At 39.7% G+C, this 22,456-nt stretch overlaps 1 protein-coding gene across 1 annotated transcript in view; it reads left to right on the plus strand.

Moving 5' to 3' along the window:
- The first annotated feature begins 13,282 nt into the window (after window positions 1-13,282).
- The window catches only part of LOC139968053 (polycomb group RING finger protein 5-B-like), a 34,928-nt gene continuing 25,754 nt past the window's right edge, over window positions 13,283-22,456 (plus strand). The window contains exon 1 of the mRNA XM_071972377.1: window positions 13,283-14,995. The gene's annotated coding sequence lies outside the window, so the exon portion shown is untranslated. The remainder of the gene's footprint in view (window positions 14,996-22,456) is intronic.

Consider the following 22,456-nt stretch of genomic DNA (forward strand, 5'->3'; position numbering starts at 1 on the left):
GGCCAGAATCCAAGATGGCCGCCTGGAAAAAAAGGAAATTCATATATATTCATTCCCCAGACCCCCTGTGCCCTTTACTGATCGGGACCATCAATCCTTCAGTCCTCAAACGTGTAAATGAAACCGGGCTGCCGCTTGCACCCTGACTATATGTTATGGCTGGTATTCTAATTGTGTCACTATGGCTCGAGGAAGCCACTTAGGACTTATTGGGGAACTTTGAGGTGTGATCGACCGTGGATAGACACTGTCGCAAAGCCCGTTATTATATGGGAGTTACGAGTGTCATGTAAGACTGATTATATTGAGTCAACTATATAATAGGGTAACTTGAGGGAAAACCGACCAGATGTGAATACCGACTCATTGGGAGATTTTGTACGATTGTGCACCATTTATAAACACAACATCAATTCTGCGAACAACACACGTGTACGTTAAGTCAGGTCACTAGTCATCTGAGGTATTTAGGTCGTTCTTTTCGAACCTGTACTCCAGGGCTGCTGTAAGCGAGGATCTCCAGGAAGACTTGTTGTCTGGTATAGACAAGGCCCCCCCCCCCCCGAGTAAAAACGATAGCTTGGGTTCGAATCTCTCCGTTGGTGAGCTCTGGACAGCAGTTGCAGCGATGAAGAAGGGAAAGTCCCCCGGTCCCGATGGCCTCTCTGCTGAGTTCTATAGGACCTTCTGGGAGGTTCTCGGTGGGTTCTCGGAGAGACGTGTTCGCTACCGCTTTCCAGTTGAATTACATGAGCCAAATACAGCGGGCTGGAAATATTGTTCTCCTCTCAAAGTCGGGAGACCCTTTGGACCCTTATATAGGCGTCCAATATCGCTGTTAAATGTGGACTTCAAAATCCTGGCCAAAGCATTAGGAAATCTCTTAAAGGATGTGATGCCAGATATTGTAGGTCCTCTCCAGACTTGTGCTGTGCGAGGCAAGTGTATTCAACATAACCTCTGGTTGATGAGAGACTGGATCGAGTTTGTTAAAGTTCGTGATTTGCCATGTGCACTGGTCTCCTTGGACCAGGAGAAGGCCCTTGACATGGTAGATCACGACTTTCTGTTCAGATCCTTAGAGTCCTTCGGATTGAACTCAGTGTTTATTCGTTGGGTCTCGTTACTATATAAGGACGTCACGAGCATGGTCACTGTAAACGGATTTACTTCTGGTCCCTTTCCGGTTCGAAGGAGAGTCCGTCAGGGTTGTCCCCTCTCCCCGTTGTTGTATGTTCTCTTCAGCGAAACGCTCAGTACCTCGCTGGACAGATGCTTGGATTTTCGACCCTTCAATGTACCGGGTGGGGCTAGAGTTGAATGCGTGCAATATACCGATGACGTCACTTGTATTGTGTCGGACCTCGCCTCCTTCAAGCCTTTATCGAATGTTTTGGCCACCTTCCAAGAGGCTACAGACTTAACAAGTCCAAGACCAAAGTGCTGCGTTTAGGAGATTGGCGCGGCCAATCCCTCCCGTTCGATGCTACTTGGTCAGATGTCATGATCAGGGTAAATGGCATCTGGCTATGGTGCCCCGGAGGCCACCACTTGGTCCGAGAAGGCTGATCAGGTGGAGGCAAGGCTCGACACATTCAGTCGGAGGTGGCTCTCCCTCCCTGGGAAGGTTACAGTTCTTATTCGTTTTATTGTTCCTCTCCTTTGGTATCCTGGCACGGTGATCGCTGCACCGGATCATGCCTTGGTGCGATTGGAGCAGATCATATTTGATTTCATTTGGGGAAAGCACAAACCAAACCTTGTCAAAAGGACCGTTCTGTAAAAGACCCTCTTGAGCGGTGGGCATTGTTTGGTCCACCTACCATCTAAACTGCGCTTTCTCCTTTTGAAAGGTTTTTTCGTTGCGTTTGAGAATCCCTCGTTTCCCTTTGCCTTTTTTGCTAGGTTCTGGGGTGGGTTTCTTTTTCGCCACCACTGGCCCGGATCCTTTTCCAATAACCAGCCAAAGGCGACACGCCCTTCGAGGGTGTATACTCAGATTGGTGACTCACTTCGTAGAATCAAAGAGGAGGGTGGGCCAGATGTTCTGCTGAACGTGGCCCCCTCTGTGTTATGTTCAATGCTCGCGCCTGTGTGCCCGTCGGCTTGCCAAACCGCCATCTCTCCAGATGTGTGGCGGTCTGTGTGTTGTAAGTCACTAGATAGCCGTCTCCGGGACTTGGCGAGGAGGATTGCACATGGGGTCCTCATCACTAACCATTTTCGCCTAGTCAAGTGGCGATTAGGTGATGGGATTTGTCCCCGTGTGGGCTGTAAAGCCATTGAGACTATGCAACACCTTTTGCTAGAATGTCCCTTTGTCCGGTTGGTGTGGGAATGATGGTTTCACGCATTCATTATTGGTGTTATTGGTTGCACACAGTGGGCCATTAGTAGTGATTTTGTTTTGCATAGTTTGTTGCCCCCTGTGTGCCCAACCTGGGTTAGGGATCTGCTGTTGTTGTTTGCCGCTATCATAGGAGACACATCTGGAACAGCAGATGCCGCCTAGTTTTCGATGGGGACGTCTGGAGTGCCGAGGCTGTCGTCCCCCACGTGCAAAGTGACATTAGGTTGCGCATGGAGGCGGTCAGCTTCCCGACACCGCCTTTCGTAGACGCTAGCGCAAGCCTGTCGTCTACTATCGGGACGGCGTTCCCCGGATGAAATTTGGAGTGAGTTAGTTGTTAGGTGTGGGGGGTTTGTGTGGTTGTTACATAATATGGGTTGGTGGGGAGTTTTCTGTTTGTGGTTTGGAGTTGGCTTTTTGGGGCTGGTTTGTAGTGATTAATTGTTTGGTTCTGTTGGCCTTTGGGTTCGTGTCCTTTTCACGTCACGTTAAACGCTACGTTATATACATATGTGGGTTAGTGAGAGATTTCTGTTTGTGGGTTTCAGTTGGGTTTTTGGTGGTTGTTATACAGACTGGGATTGTTTTTGGTTCTGTTGACCTTTGGTCCGTGTCCGTTTTCTTTTCACGTAAAAAGCACACACGCAAATGCAGCAAGGCAAATCTGCCTTACACATCTCTTTGTCGATGCAATGTTCATCCAAATAGTGTACATCGACTGTGAACTCTCTGGTAAAGAAACATCGTATTGAAACATTGTAGACAGAATTCCCGAATACTTCCAGTATGTACTTAAAGGTCAGTGGAAGTGTAAACTTACATTTTTGAAGGTCACTTTAAGAGCAGCGGATTGATTTGAAACTAACATAGATGAAAAGAGTGTATTTCATAACCCCAAACATCGAATTTTGAGTTTCAAACTCATTTCGTTTTTGTGTTACCTAAATTAAATATCCGGGTCCGTCGACGTTAAGAGGGAAACGAAATGAATGTCGCTATTGAGTTTACACAGTAATTGCTGATTTTTCGTTCCTCTATAGGTGAAAAGTTCAAGTTAATGTTTTCTTCAAAGTCAATCAATGCTTGCATCTATATATTCTTCAAAATTCTGTAATTTTTTTATTCAAATCAGATTCGCCATTCTTAAGTGGCAGAGTTTTGAAAATGTAAATTTTGCATTATCCTTTGCTTCCCCCTCGACGTCACAAAAACATTACGTAATAGTAAATCTGTCTATTTTTCACACTGAATCGACTAAAAGTCAGTCTGGTGGTTGGATTTTCAATACTAATCAGAAGGAATCAGAATCTTCAAAGTCAAGTCTACACTTCCACTGACCTTTAACAGTGACAACAAGTGTATTTTCTGTTATATTGGCCGCCATCTTGGAAATGGGTGACCCAAGCAACGTGTCATGACCATCATCTGTTTCAGTGACCAAGGAAACACCTGAATTGACCCCTCATTTGTTCATTTCTGATTTTTACAGCCAGATATATGACATTTTCTTTTTTTTCTGGCGGCCATCTTGGATTTTGGCCGCCATCTTGGAAATGGGTGGCCCAAGCAACATGCCATAACCATCATCTGTTTCAGTGAACCCCGGAAACACCTGAATTGACCCCCCCCCCATTTGTTCATTTCTAATTTTTACAGCCAGATATATGAGGTGGCATACTCCTATTAGAGTCTATACTCCGCTCGATTGTTCTCCTTCAGGAAAAGTGCCAAAAAGCAGCGGGAGAACATCTTTTGTGACCTGTTATCAATCATAATCTAGTTTTTGTGGCTTGCATGTTGAAGAGCATGAATAGAAGTACATGTGGTGAAAAAATTGGGTCAATTGAGGCAATTTTAGACCCCTTTAGGCCTCCCAGGAGCAGCGAAGGAAATTTGTTTACCACTGAGTGAAGAGGTTTGTTTACAAGTGACGAAAACTTCCGGCTCGGATAGCAAAATATCTTCACGGTCGTGGTACGGAAAATTGATGGTGCCATGAAAGGCCAACTTGTCAGCTATCCGGTGATGGGTAGCGTTTAGCTAGTGAAAACTTCTATTTAGACTTAGAGACCACATTTCTTTTGTGATTTAGTGTGTAAGTCAATGGGGCTTTTAATGGGCGTATGCTACCATGACATTTCCTTTTTCTGGCGGCCATCTTGGATTTTGGCCGCCATCTTGAAAAATCGGAACCGATAAATTAAGTGGGTTCCATGGATAAAATCGATAGATACGTCGAAAAGAAACTCCATGCCAAATTTGGTACTTTTGTCCGGCCGGTAACGTTAAATTTGCTAATCCACCTAATTATATGTCACTTCATTATGGGTAATTTAAAATCGATATTTACTACTTTCTACTGAGTTGCTTATAGGCTGCCGATTTATATAAACATCGGTACGGTCGACGGAGAAGTGAGACAGTGAACGAAATAAGATACAAGCAGGAACATCGTGGTTACTTTTCCGTAAATCAGTTTTATTTACATATATGTACAAGTGTCAACAGGATATCATACCATTTCTTGGTACAGGCATGAAATCACCCTTATAATTGGTTAAATATGGCCATGTGTTTCTTGTGTGACGCACCATGCAGGATCGAGAGTGGCAGTCTAGATGAGTATAGCCTAGTTGTTGGGCTACGAGCAGAATCTTACTCATCAAGTTGCTCTTCGACTCGATTACTCAAGTACTCTTCATGCCGTAGCGGTAAATAAAATATTTTCTTCTCTGCATGCATGTGTTAACGTGCAATTCCGAAACGGAAATTACGATAAGAATTCGATGAATTTCTTTACAATACTAAGACTCAAGTTCAGATATAAAAATTCTTCCGTAAGATGGCAACTTTACCAGTTTATGCTACTTTCTTATAATTAAGCAGATGCTGATTGACCAATCCCCATAGGCGTACGAGGCGGGGGGGGGGCAAGAAATTCGGGCAAAAGTCCTGAAAAATTAGGGCAGCCTAAGAGGAGAAAAAAATATATAAATATGCAGTAGCTTGCCCGAAACTTTTTCAAATTTTTACCCGACAATTCCGTGGAGAGTGTTTTGTGTTATTTGTTTTGTGACATTAATATTAATATGGGCCTAATGATTTTCTTTATTTAGCAACATGATGCCCGAATATTTCCGTGTAACTGTAACACCACCGTAAGCGCAGCTCATCTGGGCTATGTACCACGCAGTTTTGCACTTTCGCCCAAAATTATTAACAGAGAATGCCGCTCACTGACAATCGTGGTGACATGCATGCATGGAGATTAGCAGTCTCTGGAGTGAATGACTACAAGTTTAAAACGATCTCAGTATGCTACTACTCGGAGAGTAGTTATTGAGTGAATTGAAATATACAACATTGATTTGAAGCTGAAATTACGGAAGCCCATTAGTACGGAAGCCCATTAGGGCCAAGGTCGTTTTTTTCTTGAAATCCGAAATCCTTATTTTAAAATCCGAAATCTATTTTTTGAAATCCGAAATCCTTATTTCAAAATCCGAAATCTATTTTATGAAATTCGAAATCCTTATTTTAAAATCCGAAATCTGTTTTATAAAATCCGAAATCCTTATTTTAAAATCCGAAATCCTTTTTTGAAATCCGAAATCTATTTTTTGAAATCCGAAATCTATTTTTCAAAATCCGAAATCCTTATTTTAAAATCCGAAATCTGTTTTTTAAAATCCGAAATCTGTTTTTTAAAATCCGAAATCCTTATTTTAAAATCCGAAATCTATTTATTTTAAAATCCGAATTCTGTTCTTTTAAAATCCGAAATCCTTATTTTAAAATCCGAAATCTATTTTTCGAAATCCGAAATCTGTTTTTCAAAATCCGAAATCCTTATTTTGAAATCCGAAATCTGTTTTTTAAATCCGAAATTTGTTTTTCGAAATTCGAAATCTATTTTTCGAAATCCGAAATCTATTTTTTGAAATCCGAAATCTGTTTTTTGAAATCCGAAATCTCTTTTTTTGAATGTACGGCAGTACGGGCTACTTTTGCAGCCGTTGCTAGTGTTTTCAAAATGTTAGCTATTGACAACACGTAGTATGAAATAGTTTGCCTATCTTATTTATTAATGGAGAACAACAATTTTTTCCGCTGTTATGTAGCGATATACTATATTATTTTTTTTTCTGAACTTACATGTACGATAGCAACACATGCGTACGCAGAATTGCTTTGCAGTATAGTAACAGTACACATAGCTCTGGAAGTGCTATACATCGCTAACTAGTCATTCTAACTAGTCAACTGTATACCTGGACATCCCCGACATGAGTGTATATTAGAAACATTTTCTTTTTCATGGATGGTGAGGGGGGAGTGCCTACAAGCCTAGAAGTACAGGTTTATCATATTCTTTGTTATTTTCTTATACTTTTTTATGAGAAAAATTGCAGTTTCACCCGACACAGCGACATTATCCCGCCTACGTTTCGTTGAACAATGTATGTTTTTCTGGAGGTAGCTGAGTACTGTTTTAAAATAATAAATACGGTAACTAAATAAGATATTTTCCCTTCAAAGTGATGTTACCATTTTTGCTTCTTCTTTTTTACCGTTTTTGGGGAAGTGTAAATTTCTAAAACGTGAGATTATATAAAATAAAATTGTTTAGATGCAACTTGCAAGGCCTCAGAAGTGCCATTTCCGGCAATCTGCATGAGAGGCATTTTTTGCCCCCCCCCCCAAAAAAATTGTGGACGCTACGCGCCAACAGATATCTGAAAAGCATATGCAGAAATTCCCGATTAAATGTTAAAATGGCGTACGTATGGAAAGCCATTTTAACATTTAATCGGGAATTTTCAGATATCTGAAATTGAATTCGAGATATCTGTAATTAAATTTGAGATATCTGAAATTCTATTTATTATTATTATACAAAAATTTCTATAGCGCCTTATCCAATCAGAAATTGCTCTAATGCGCTTTACAGTAAAATACATACAAACATGATATACAATATATAAATCGATAATGCAAGGTATAAAAAGGGTAGAAAATTTGATATAATCTGACAATAAATTGTATAAAAACTGCAAATGGAAAAACGAAAATGATACAAACAAAACAAATTCTTAAAATTTTAAATATATATAAAATGTGAAAAATTTTAAATTTCAAAAGCACTATACACGCAAAATGGAAAATGCGTTGTAATAATGTGACAATATATAGTATAGAAAGCACAGTTAATGGAATGCAGATCTAAATAGAAAGGTTTTGACTAGTTTTTTAAATTCATCTATATTTTTGGCACGCTTAGCTTCCTCCGATAAATTGTTCCATAATGTCGCAGACGAGTAATCGAAACGCCTGTTTCCGTATGTAGAAGTTTTAATGACAGGTTTGGTAAGTAAGGACTTGGATTCTGAGCGTAGAGATCGAGTAGGCTTGTATTTATGTATTAATTCAGAGAGGTAGATAGGGGATAAACCATTAAGTGACTTATATGTATATAACGGAATCATATGATTGAACCTGCAATGAATCGGCAACCAATGTAAGTCACGTAATACAGGTGTAATATGCTCATGTCTACTTCAGATATCTATCTGCTTCATGTCTATTTCAGATATCTAAAATTGAATGCGAGATATCTGCAATGAATTCGAGATATCTGCAATTCTATTTCAGATATCTGAAATTGAATTCGAGATATCTGAAATTCTACTTCAGATATCTGAAATAGAATTGCAGATATCTTGAATTCTATTTCAGATATCTTGAATTCAATTTCAGATATCTCGAATTCAATTTCAGATATCTCGAATTCAATTTCAGATATCTCGAATTCAATTTCAGATATCTAAAATTCTCTGGTATTTCGAGATATCTGAAATTGATTTTAAGATATCTGCAATTATTTGTAGATATCTTAAATAAATTGGAGATATCTGTGATTTAATTTGAGATATATGAAGTTATTTCGAGATATCTGAAATTCCCGATTAAATGTTAAAATGGCTTTCCATACGTACTGTAATGTAGTATGTAGTTATATCTCCATGATATTACTTTAAACATGTGATACCATGCCTCTTTGTGTTAAGAGTAACTGCTTACTTCCTGTTCATGACTTATGCACCCCTACACCCACATCAAAAAGGTACTCCCCGAAGCGTGTAAAAGATACTGTGTAACAGAGTAAGAGATGTTCGGTCTTCTCATCAATATCACCGCCTTCAAACATTTATTAGGACATTGTGAGTTTGATGCTGTTGTAGATCATTCTCCTTAGTTCAACTAATGAGATCAAAACATGCACCACCCTCAGCCCGTTTACGTAAAGTACTTTTTCGTTTATCGGATTATGCTGTTATTGTTCGATACGAGGAAGGATCTGATATCCCACTTGCTGATTTTCTCTCCCGTGCCCCGCAGAACGACGATTCTGAAATTGATCAAGTTGTTCCATTAGCATTCAGTTCAATGTCTGGGATCGAATTACCCCCTGAACAATCAGGACTTATCCTTAACAGTGATATGATGAAGATAATCTTCATCCAATTATGACCAGATCTAAAGCCAGATCAATGGGTATCACTGTTCCCGAATTATTTGCACCAGAAAATAACCGTAAAACACGTGCAACTACTTCCGCTTATTCTGCCCCTAGACCTGCTATCACCGACCCAGTTAACACATCTTACCGAGGTTCACGAAAATCGTCACCTCATCTCCCCACACAAAGTCAAGCAAGGCAATCATCAGCCTCGTCTTCTGATCCTTTTCAGTCCTTAACGACACCTGTAATCTTTCCCCCACGTCCCATTGTCTGCCCCATCCCCACTCCTTCGAAATAGACACTACTTGTGATCCTCCCCCAGACTTGTATGTTTCACCGAAACCAATCATTACGAAAATATACAATCTTGTAACTAAACATATTCCTAAGCAACAGGAATTGGACAAGATTATGAAGAAAATACAAAAGAAAATCATCCATGACTATAATTTACCATTGGACGTGAATAAACTACGACTACTACAAGAGACTGACAGTCACTATAAACCAATTTACGACTTTCTTGCTCATGACATATTGCCTTCTCGCTGCACGCTCTGTTCGCCTGCAATCAGAACAATATATCCTTTGCAATGGTCTTTTATTTCGTTTATGTATTAATGAGAATACGAATAAGTTAGAGCGATCTACCCTCCAACTTGTCATTCCTGAAACGATAGTATTATAATATTATCTCTACAAATCATGATAATCTTTTGAGCAATCACCAAGGAGTGATGCGTACATATTTAACAATTTGTAGAACATTCGATTCCGTAATATGTTTCAAAGGATATCAAATTACGTTCAAGCTTGCTTACGATGTCAACAATTTCGTACTAAGAAAGATAAACTAAGACAATATTTTCCCCGTATCCCAGAATCATATCGACCATTTGATAGATTGAGTATGAATTTTAAGACAATGCCCACCTCAGTATCAGGATTCAAGCACCTCATGGTACTTTGTGATGAGATCACACGTTTCGTTATTTGTGTTCCATAACGATTAAAAAATCGTTTCTCTGTCAAACGCAACATTAGCGTTCTCATACTTTGACATCATGTTTGGAAAATTCTTTGCTATTTTTTAAGGTAACTTCTTTGGGCCACCAGACAATCCTTTTAAAACAATAGACGCACAAACAGCTTGTGAAGCATTCATTCAGAAAGTTGTATCCATATTTGGTCCCCCATCATTACTTGTAACCGATGCTGCAACTTCTCTTATTGGTAAATTACTTACCCTTCTTTGTAAGACATTAGGAATAGAACAGAAAACAGTTAGTCTTTGTAATCATGGTAGTCTTCAAGTAGAACGACATATTCAGACACTCTCAAATTTTCTAAAGGTAAATTTAAATCAGTTCGGCAATGATTGGGTTCGATATATTTCAACAATCTGTTATGCTTACAACTCATTCAGTTCACAACATTTAGGTAACTATAGCCCGTATGAATTAGTTTTCGGACGAAAGCCAGCTGACCTTACCAAAGTCAACTTTGTTCCCATTACAGGTTTAGCTCACTCTTATCAAGAGTATGTATCTTGAAGAAACGTTTTGACCACCTTTCTCGCACAATGTTAGAATTGCAGAGAAGCAAGCAAAAATGTCAAAGTAACCAACGAGCTTACTAAAAGCCCTATGTACACCTTAGGACAATTAGTTTATTTATATAAGCCCTCCTTTTCTGCTGTACATTCCAATTCCAGGAAAATAACTGCAGAATGGTGCGGTCCTTTGGTATTATATCAGGTATTAGATCGTGCTCACTACCAATTGTCGACCCTCAATGGAGAAGTATTACATGATGTATTTCATATTAATAGATTAAAACCATGTTATTTACAAGCGTCGAATGAGAACAAAATATAATGACCATCAACAAGGTGAAGATGATACTGTTACAATACAGAAATTAAAAGACGCATTGAAAAGTGGTCGTACAAATAAAGATTCTCTTCATGCTTTAATGCCCCAGACAGTGCAATTTTGCGATGAAAACAAATGTTTTCTTAAGACAATCTCTCCCAAAGATGTACTGTGTATTACAAAGGTACCCCCAATAGATCTTACCCCTTGTGTTCAATGTAGAGAGGTTAACAAAAATCTAGCATGTCCTGTTCCATTGAATCAAAAAGATATAGACCGGAACAATAAGTTCTCTAAAAATGTCAATTTCCAAGGATTTGAAATCAGTCGTGCACGTTATTTAGCAGGACATTTACAATGCCTTCTTTCTCTTTGTACTTCTAATAACGATCACTCAACACACACATTTTGGTGGAATGTTGATCGATATTCTGGAAATAATGACATCATAGATTCTTTACTTGAGCTGAAAGTTCAAATTCGAGGTAATCCCGAGAGGATCTTATCTCAATTGTTTTCTCATTTAGAGAAAAAGAAGAAATCATAGAGATTTCAACTTTAAAGAGGTTCAGTTGAAACTGTTATGTTTCACTTATGTTGAACTTGATCGTATCAGTTTAAGATGTTATGTCAAACTTAATTACAGTAAAGTTAAGTTAATTAAGTTATTAGATTGTTTTCATTATTCATTTTTCGATATAACATTTGAATTTCATGTTTGTATCATATTTGTTTTGATGAATTATTCTACAATATATAAAAAAGTCAAGACTTGTTAAAAAGGCTAATGACTTTAGAATTGGTATATTATCTTCGAAGAAATTCATTCTGGTCTATCCATGAGAAATGTAGGTTGGATGTGAAGTTAAAGTTATTACAGATGTAAAATATTCTGTACTTGCCTTTATGGTAGTCTTCACGGTAATCCAAAGCGCGCCAACTTTCTCGGTTATTGTAAAAATATACCATCGAAGTATAATTTTATGGATGAATAATTCATGTGATACCTTACACTGCAAGGTTAAAGAGTTTTTTTTCGCTAACGATTATGTTTACCATTTTAAATTTCTGGTACACATTCATTTATTAATGTATATATTTTCTTTGTTTCCGCCTCGTATTCATTAAAGTTGTATTCTTGCTTTACAATTTCACTTCAGTTCAATTCTTCAGTAAAATTCCAAAAGGGATGTAATGTAGTATGTAGTTATATCCCCATGATATTACTTTAAACATGTGATACCATGCCTCTTTGTCTTAAGAGTAACTGCTTACTTCCTGTTCATGACTTATTCACCCTACACCCACATCATATTCGTAGAAGCCCCCTTTGTCTTAATTCCATGAACTATTCATGCTGAACCAAAGATGACAACCTGTTGCATCTCATGTGAATTACAAAAGTGGTTAGTCATAGTCATCTCCTATGTGCCTTTGTAATTATAAGTTAAAGACTCTGTGACCAAGAGTTTATGTCACAGAGAGGTTATCGCCCCCTCACAGGAAGTTGTAATGACTTAAATACTGTAGTTTTTTAATATGTAAAAGACTTAGATTCCAGACTTCAGAGTGTGTAGTTCAGCCTGATACACTCCTGCAATAAAGCTCATATTCTACAATTATATCTATGTCTATAGTTTCTCTTTATCTGTTGTTCATTGTAAAAACTACAAAGAGCCGGAGCGCCCCAACGTAACAGTACGCATATGCCCATCCCAAACCAACGAATCTCTCACAGGGTTGAATTAACAATGGTAATACCAGGGTATGACTAAGCGCCTAACGTTACGTCATATGTAATAACCATGGTTCAACAAGTGGTTCCTATAACACACAACTCTTGATAAACCTTTTGCGATACTACTCGATCTACACAAATGAAATGTCTGAATAGATCGATACGCAGCTTCGTTACACGTAGGCTTACGGCACTTTTTCGAAGAGGCCATAGTCAGTCTTATCTAAATTTAGACTGCGACCGGAACCTTGAAATCGAAATTTTAAGAGTTCTTCCAACGTATACCTAACAGCTTTTGAGACCCGGGGAGAAGTACATGAATGAATTGGTCTTGCGAGGCAGATGAAGGGGTGGGTTGGAGCAGTAGGGTGGGTCGAGCCACTCGATGTCAACTTGGTCAAGTGTTGGACTCAAAGAAGTTGGTCAATCCGTCACTCACCCCCCCCCCCTATTTTGAGAAAAGCAGTGACTAGAGGCAATTACTGAACTCCAGTATGTAAACTTATAATATATATTAAAGGCTCGACTCGACCTTTTCGTGGTCACTTGGTCAGCAGTATTGGTTCCAAGTTATAACTTAGCACGCTAGGAAATGCTTACATTTACAAAAGTATTCATCTCTTGGATACTCCCAACCATTGATTATTGTTAGACCAAACAGCTGCTATCGGTTGTAAAAGTAAGATGTCTGGTATGACTAGATAATTACGATATAAGAGAGACTCATAGAGAATTGACGTGTAGCTGAATCGTGTGTATTGAAAATCGGGTTTACAGAGGCTGTGTAGAACCACAGAGAAAGTATTAAAGAGTTCATTAAGAGTATGATTATGTTTTTTCAGTTTGAGATGGAAATCAAAGTAAGCCAAAAGATTTTGGTTGCTATGTTGAACAATTTCATGACGAGAAGAGATGATGCTGAGTTAAAAACAAATTTTGAAGGTGGTTAGCAAATGCAACCAAAATATTTACATTAGGCTATTTTTTTTTTAATGTCCACAAGGGTGATCAATCTGGCGAGAACCTCTGAGGTCGAAGAAGTCTTCCAAATCTGCTTCTGTCAACTGATGCCTCAGCAGTGGGTGTGTAGAACGTCACATGCATGTCTTGGTCTGCGTTGCCTGATTGATAGGATGAGTCCGTTGGAAATGTGGGTAAGACTGCAGCTTCTCCGATGTGCTGACGGTTTCTTCGCACTACGTTTCTGTTTGATGTTTCAATGATGTAGGACCTTGGTTCTGCAGTTTTTTCCTTACTGTGGCAGGGAACCAGTGTCCTGTGTCCTGGTTTTGCACAAGGACAACGTGTTGACCTGGGTAAAGTTGTAGAAGTGTGTGGCGGAGAGCATGTGTGTCTTGCCTTTTCTCCAATTCTTCCTTAATGTGCTCTGAGTTGAGGCTGGGGTTTGTGGACTTTCCTGGAAGTATTGACTTAATTGTCCTTCCCATTAGCGTTTGGATAAGCTGGGAAGAGTATGACCGACAGGAGTTGTTCTCCACAGAAGTAAGGCCATGTGGATGTCTGTGTTAGATTGTTTGCCGTTCGTCAAGATTGACTTGGCGGTACGGACCTGCTGCTCATTGAATCCGTTGCCTTGTGGTCGCCTTGGAGATGAAGTGACATATGGTCGAAACTCCACGCAATTGTAAATTCCTTGAAGAGTTCGCTGGCAAACATGTCCGTTGTCGCTGACAACCTTTTCTGGTATCCCGTGTTCACTCAACACCTGTTTCATGACAATGATAACAGCGTGACTAGCTACTACAGTTTCCAGGATTTTTCCTTATAATGGGACACTTTGTGTAATAATCGGCTATTATCAACCACTGATTGTCGCTGAACTCGAATATATCAACACCAATGGTGATCCATGGTTTTGTTGGCAGGTCATGCTGTAATAGAGGTTCTACTGTTTGAGATGGTTGATGTTCTTGACATATGGCACATGAGTGCACCAGATCGTCGATGTGCTTGTTGATATTTGGCCAGTATACTGTTTCTTTTGCCAGCAGCTTAGTTTTTCTCGACCAAGGTGTTGCTGTTGTAGTATGTTCTGCCTCATGGTTTTCGGAATGGCCACACGTGCGGCCTTTGAGGATCAATCCGTTATCGAGAGAGAGTTCATCCTTGAAGCCCATATATGGTCGTATGTTTGTCGGCAGCTCCTTGATATGGTCTGGCCAGCCGGCGACGATGATCTCTGATAGTTGTTGGAGCAGTGGGTCTTGTCGTGTTTCCTTCTGCAACTGTACCATCATCTCTGTTGAGAACCTCACTAGGTCGACTCGGATGTCAAGGTCAATGTTTGTTGACTCTCTTGGGTTGGGAAACCTTGACAGAGCATCTGCGAGTTGGTTGTTGGTCCCAGGGCGATGTTCGATGGTGAAATTGTAACCTTCAAGTTTTACCAACATGCGTTACAGACGTGGCGGGGCTGATATGAGTGGCTTTTGAGTGATCATGATAAGGGATATATGATCTGTGATCACGTGAAACTCTCGGCCGAACAGGTAGGTGCGGAAACGTTGACAATCAAAAACAAATGCAGTTCCATTTCGATGCAGTCATACCGTTGCTCTGTTTGAGTGAGGCTTTTACTTGCGTATGCCACTGGCTGCAAAAATCCATCCTCATACTTTTGAAGAAGCGCCACAGATTATGTTACATCGGTCATAGAAAAGACAAATGTCTCAGTGTGAGTAGGCTACTGTTAAATTGGCAAACTATACTTATTGAAATTTGAGCATGGATAACCGGCATCTGACTTTCTAGCATATTTGGGGATGATACTGATAACTACGTTGCAAGTCTGGCTTATTAGTATGTATATATATATATATACACACAGCATATACATATATATGTACAGCTTATACACAGCATGTACATATATATGTACAGCTTGTTATTCCAGACAATGTAATTAACCGACTGTAACCATTAAACAGTACATCCTACTCGTGATAATTTTTACATTTAATCTTAAATAGTCTTGATTTTAACATTCTTCATTAAGACACAATTAAGTCAAATTTAAAACAATGCCGGTAAGCTTACTTTCGAGTTGGATTGTAAGTTTACATCATTCATCATCATTGTAGTGTAGCATCCCGTAACATGAGGATGCACCCTCCAGTTCATGACTCCGAATAAACCACGTTGCACCTAGAACCATCTTGTGTCATTATTTCCAATACGTTACACTGGCGACGAAGATAGGATATCATTTTTTTTCGAGAAATAACGATATAGTAGTTCCACTCCGGTACTTAGGAACCTTAATACGAATCGATGGCAGCAACGATTGGCCAAATTGGCGAGTTTAGAGAAGGACAGGAGGATGTCGAGTGTTACCTCGAACGCCTAGCGTTATTCTTCCAGGCTAATAACATACGCGATGACAGAGCCGTGAGTACGTTCCTCACTGTGGTAGGTCCGGTAGCCTATGCGTTGTTAAAATCGCTATCGTCACCGATGAAACCAGCCGAGAAGTCTTTAGTCGAGTTGACGGCCATGTTAAAGGATCACTTTTCACCGAAACCACTGACAATAGCAGAGAGATTTAAATTTCATAAGCGTGATCAACGCGATAGTGAAAATATTTCGGCCTATTTGGTGGAAATTAAGAAGTTAGCAGCTACTTGTGAATTTGGGAACTTTCTTGAGGAAGCTCTAAGGGATCGCCTTGTTTGTGGGATCAACGATCAGCAGATTCAAAGGAGATTGCTATCGGTGACACGACTTACACTTCAAAAAGCGACTGAAATAGCCAACGCAATGGAGCTAGCCACCAAACAAACACTTGAATTCCAGGGTCAAGCACAATCACGCCCTGTGAATGAACCACCTCAGGTTAATAAAATAAAAGTGGGATATGGGAAATTTCAAAATCACAAACAAAATAACGGTAGGAAATCGGAAAATATGAGGGGTCAAGGACAAATTTGTTATCGTTGTACAGACCCTAACCATGCCCCAGAGGAATGCCCTTTTAAGGAACAGTCCTGTTTCTATTGCAAAAAGGTGGGACATATCGCCAAGGCCTGTCGTAAAAAGGCCAAACAGAGCGAAAGGCAAGCTCAACGATCCACATACCCGGTACGAATGGTTGAAGATGATAATTGTAGTAGTACCTGCAGCCCAATTGACTTAGGCCTATCGGAAAATGTTGAAATTTACACCATAAATTTTTCAACCGGTGCAAAGAAAGACAGAGTGTATGTTGACCTGCATGCTGGTAATAAACCGCTTCGCATGGAATTAGACACCGGTGCTGCAGTATCCTTGATATCGGAGGATTGGTATCGACGAAATTGTCAGGGGCCTCTAGAGAATACTGGGATTAAACTCCGCACATACAGTGGCGAGGGAATTCCTGTCTTGGGAAAGTGGATGGCACAAATTACTTATCAGGGCCGTCCATATCAGCTACCTGCGTACATCGTCAAAGGGAAGCGCCCATCGTTACTTGGGAGGGAGTGGCTGCGGGACATTAAATTGGACTGGCATAGTATTTTTGCAGTGGAAGGCAGCCAACCAGTCACAGTGCAAGAGCTGAAAGTCAAATACCCTACTGTGTTTGCAACTGAAGGAAGACCGATTGAAGGGTTCAAGGCTAACGTCCAAGTCGCTGATGGCACCGTACCAAAGTTCTTCAAGCCGCGGTCTGTACCCTACTCACTGAAACCCAAGGTGGAGGCAGAATTGAAGCGTCTTGTTAACGAACAAATAATCACCAAGGTGGACAGAAGTGACTGGGCAACACCTATTGTTGTGGTACCCAAAGCGGATGGGGGGATCCGTCTGTGTGGGGACTATAAAGTGACTGTAAACCGTGATATTGAGAATGCTCGGTGTAACTTACCGACTGCGGATGACTTGTTTGCAACATTAGTTGGGGGGCAGGTGTTTACCAAATTAGATTTGACTCAGGCTTATCAGCAATTGGAGTTGGACGACCAGTCAAAGAAATTGTTAACCATTAATACCCATTTGGGTTTGTTTCAATTTAACAGGTTACCTTTTGGCGTATCGACAGCTCCAGGGATCTTTCAGGGTATCATGGATCAGATCCTTCAGGGTATTGAGGGTGTTGTGTGTTACCTTGATGATATTTTAATATCCTCCCCCTCCATGACACGTCATGAGCAAATCGTTGGTGAAGTGTTAAGTCGCTTAGAGAAATACCATATCAGGGTTAAGCCATCCAAATGTGAATGGTTTAAACCATCTGTTGAGTATTTGGGGCATAAAGTGGATGGTGATGGCCTACATCCTACTGCTCAAAAGCTGGAAGCTATTAAAAATGCTCCTAGCCCAACCAACGTTTCAGAACTAAAATCGTATCTTGGACTGTTAAATTACTATGGCAAATTTCTGCCCAATCTGGCTACATTGTTGCATCCATTAAATGAGTATCGTCCATCAGCGGACCATGGCAATGCAGATGCGTTGTCACGGTTACCGTGTAACCACAAGGGTCATGATATGTCGCATGAGGAGACCATTTATCATTTCTCCCAGGTGAATGATCTTCCTATCACATCAACAGATATTTGTGAGGCCACCAGAAAGGACCCTGTGTTATCAAGGGTTTATGACTATGTAGCAGTTGGGTGGCCCAGTCATGTTGAAGCAGAGGAACTTAAGCCATACTTCTGTAGAAGGAATGAACTATCTATTGATGATGGTTGCCTCTTATGGGGGCTAAGAGTAATAATTCCTCCAGTGTGGAGACAGCAGTTGTTGGAAAGCCTACATGAACAACATCTGGGTATGTGTAGCATGAAGGGCATGGCCCGTAGCTATCTGTGGTGGCCTAGTCTGGATGGCGCTATTGAGGGAGTTGTTAGGTCTTGTAAAATTTGCATGTCCATAAGCAAGGGACCCCCAGTAGCCCCACTACAAACATGGGAATGGCCAACTAGAGTCTGGCAGCGCTTGCATATTGACTTTGCTGAGCTGGATAGTCAACATCTGTTTATCTTAGTTGATAGTTATTCCAAATGGGTTGAAGCAATCCCCATGTATCAAACAACCACTACAAAGACCATAGAGGTGTTGCGTAACCTATTTGCGTCCTATGGTCTCCCAGAGGAAATAGTGTCTGACAACGGACCACAGTTTACCTCTGAAGCATTCCGTAATTTCATGATAAGTAATGGAATTAAGCATTCCAGGGTTCCGCCATACCATCCTGCCTCGAATGGTGCTGCGGAACGTACTGTGCAAACCGTGAAGAGAGCTCTAATCAAATTTAAGCTTGATCCTACCAAATCAGCCATGAGTGTTTCACACAAACTAGCAAATTTCTTGTTCAGTTATCGAAATGTACCTCATTCAACCACTGGACGTACCCCGGCCGAGCTTTTTCTAAAGAGACAGCCTAGAAACAGGTTATCTCTACTGAAACCTAACTTACAACAAGTTGTAAAGGGAAAGCAAGAGAAACAAAAGTTTTATCACGATGAGGGGAGAGTTCAGAGGCGCACATTTGATATTGATGATTGTGTTAGAGTCAAAAACCACCAAAATCAGAAGGTCAAATGGCTACCTGGTAAAATTGTCAAGATCTGCGGATCCCATACCTATTTGGTTCACATACAAGGATCAGATAAAATGAGATACACACACATTGATCAGATGTTACCATTAAACAAGAGTGTATTCAATCAACCTGAAGCTGGAAACGACCTTGTGCATGAGTTTGTTCCAAGTGTGGTAACCACTCCTCGTGGAATGTTGTCAAATGCAACTTCTTCGGCTACTTCACAAACAAGAGAAGATAGTCCAGAGCAGACTAATACCTCCATTTCAGAGGTTCTTCCTATAAACCCTTACCCCACTCCAAACAGACCCATTGCACTACGCCGTTCCAGTAGAGTGATTAAGCCAAGACAGATCTTGGATTTGTAAATATTGTTGAGTTGTATTTTTTTTTTTTTTTTTTTTCCTTAAAAAAAAGAAGTGACTGATCAGAAAATAAAGACATATTTAAGGAAGGAGGAGTGTAGCATCCCGTAACATGAGGATGCACCCTCCAGTTCATGACTCCGAATAAACCACGTTGCACCTAGAACCATCTTGTGTCATTATTTCCAATACGTTACAGTAGGATCGATGCATATACCTCCCAATTTAATAAAGATATAGCTGATCGTTACAATAAATAATTCACTGCTCATATAATATATATCATAAATCGTTGTAAACCGCATCAAGAAAATTTTGTGTCCCACAATTTGAAATGCTTTGTGATTCGGAAAACTATAAGTGTATTTCTAATTTCATCTTTCTATCATGATTTGGATGAATATCAATAACATAATATTCAGCTACGTCATCTCTTCTTTACCGAATCAAATGATAGCACAAAAGCACCGGACGGTGAAAGTTTCTATGCAAAATGCATTAAGTTAAAGTTTATATTCATGTTATTTTCCATTTTGCTATTGCAATATACCAAAATATATATATATATATATATATATATATATATATATACATATAGATAGTTCGCAAACGCTGAAGCTCAAACATTGTCATGTGCATGGTGTATTCTGCAATCTTTCGCTTCCAGCAAACGGTGTATTTACAAAACACAGAGAGAAAAGAATAAAGCGGTTGGAATTTGCTACTCCCGCCTTATGCTCTGTAATTGGTTGACTAGTTAACTCTCATTCATCATTCTTGCAGACCTTTATTATCATTTTCCATATCTTAATTGCTAAGCCGCATACTGTCAAAGACTCTGTTGAAAAAAAGGAAAATACTCAGTTAAGTTCTCATATCAACAATACAAATGTTGAACACTTATTAACTAACGTATTTTCCTTAGCTGGCAATAAAACTGCATTGTCGTGTATTTCATCAATAGAAGAAACTTATTTTTTTGACAGGATTAAAAACATTCTTTCCTAAAATAAAGTACTATACAAGGACTCTTCATCATCTCCATTTCATCTTGACCTTATACATGATTGCAGTCGTTTGGGAAAATATGTTTGTTTTTATTTTGTTTTTAATTTCATAAACCTAATCCTTCCATTGTCTTTCTCCGTTCTTGGATGAAAGTGTATCAGATTGTCACTTTCCCATGTGAACTCTTTCAACAGCCCTGTGCTTCCATCTCTTACTTTTTTTCTACAAAAATCACTTGGCGCCATTTGCAAATGAGGAACAATAAAGGATATAGTCAGGAAAAATGGACTCACATCAAGTTCAACAACGTTGATGGACTTATCAAAGAACGGTTCCAAGTGCCTGCTAATTGTGAGGATTCTGTGGGAAAAGATATATGTTTAAAGTAAATGTTTGTTACGGTTATTATTGCTTGAATAGAAACAAATGGGTTTGAATGTTGACAAATGAGTTTGATTTATGTATTATGTATGTATATCATCCATATACTAATATTTTCATCCCAAGAGGTTGTATTAGAATGTGTCTTGATGGCTTACATAATGATTAATTGAAGTACAGGTTATAAATATTCGTTAACTTTGAAACTTATAGATCTCATATATTTATGGGGCAACAAACAGGCCTTTAACAATTTAGACTTAATTTAAATTCCAAGTAAGTGTTTTTAGGAATCTTAACACTATGTCGCATATAGTTCCTGACACTAATGTACTCATTTAGCTTCATAGGCTGCTAACTATTGCAACACGACACGGATTAAAAGTGATAATACATTTTGTGGACGACTTAAAGGGTCCCCAGGGTCCACGCGGCAGGCGATAGTCACTGAAAGAAATACAATTCATTGACTTTCTTGATAGAGCTCCCAATAAACACCTGTACTCAGATATTAGTACATCGTTCGCTTGAGCTGAAGGCGCTGCGCGTTCGCTATGTTATAGTTTGTAACTTAAAACTGTTTTTGAATACATTCTCGTCTCAACACATTGAGAAGTGATGCACTATTCGTACACTGGCGACAATCAAGCAACTACATGAACAATGCAGATCATAAATACACGAGCCATATCATACCAACACGAATTTATTCACAGAGTTCTCTGCATGGATACATCAACAGTGCCCGTTAAAATAATGAAGACGTCACAGCTAGGAGATTCCACCCAACATTCATTAAATGCGTTATTCAACCCATGCATTGTTCTTTTTCTTTTTGGTCTCAAAATAAAAAACTTCTCTTATCACTACTGCACTGCAGTGATATCAGAGAACGTGCCTTGGCCTCTTTCACAGCCTGTTACAGCCTACACTCAAGCTCGCTGGATATGTAGAGACATGCAGTAGCGCCCTACTCATCGAGTAGGTGAGTATGTATGAGCAGCTGTCAATGCATTCACGATCATTAACGATGACTAAGCATGATCATACACGGCTCCGAAAACTAACCTTAGTTGTTCACCTTAAACACTATAATGTTATAACCCTTTAAGAAAAATGTGAAATAAGAATTAATAAATGAAAGAGAAAGCATGAGCTATTTATATTCACTTTCGTATTTGTCAATGCAGTCCATTATGGCCTTGTTCTTCGGTATCCAGGGACTGAAGTCTTTTATGAGGTTGATGTTCATAGGACCGATACAGTCTTTCTCTTCTAGCATAGAGAACAGATCTAAAGAATCTTCAATTTCATCGCAATCCCTAGGTGTTAGTATTTGCTGGAGACAACAATAGTCCTTATAAGACGCGGGAGCGTCTCCTGTGAAATCAGGCGACTCACGCCGTGCAAGAAGCACCTGAAAGGTGAAGAACAATGGAATATCAGCATGAATGACAAAGCAAACGGTATTAGTGACTTAAATAATATGATATTAAAAGTTCGGATTTTTGGTTTAGCTATACAGGTCGTGACTAACGTCTCCAATCTTGGCAGCGAATGAACTATTGCCTCGGTTGCCTATGGCTTCGGGGCTTGGCCTCTTCTGAATTCCTGGCTTTACGCACGACACTGAATCTTGGTAGTCCACAAAGTGCGATTGCATTCGTTCC

The sequence above is a fragment of the Apostichopus japonicus genome, chromosome 5 (genome assembly GCF_037975245.1).
Source record: "Apostichopus japonicus isolate 1M-3 chromosome 5, ASM3797524v1, whole genome shotgun sequence".
In the NCBI taxonomy this organism is placed as follows: domain Eukaryota; kingdom Metazoa; phylum Echinodermata; class Holothuroidea; order Aspidochirotida; family Stichopodidae; genus Apostichopus; species Apostichopus japonicus.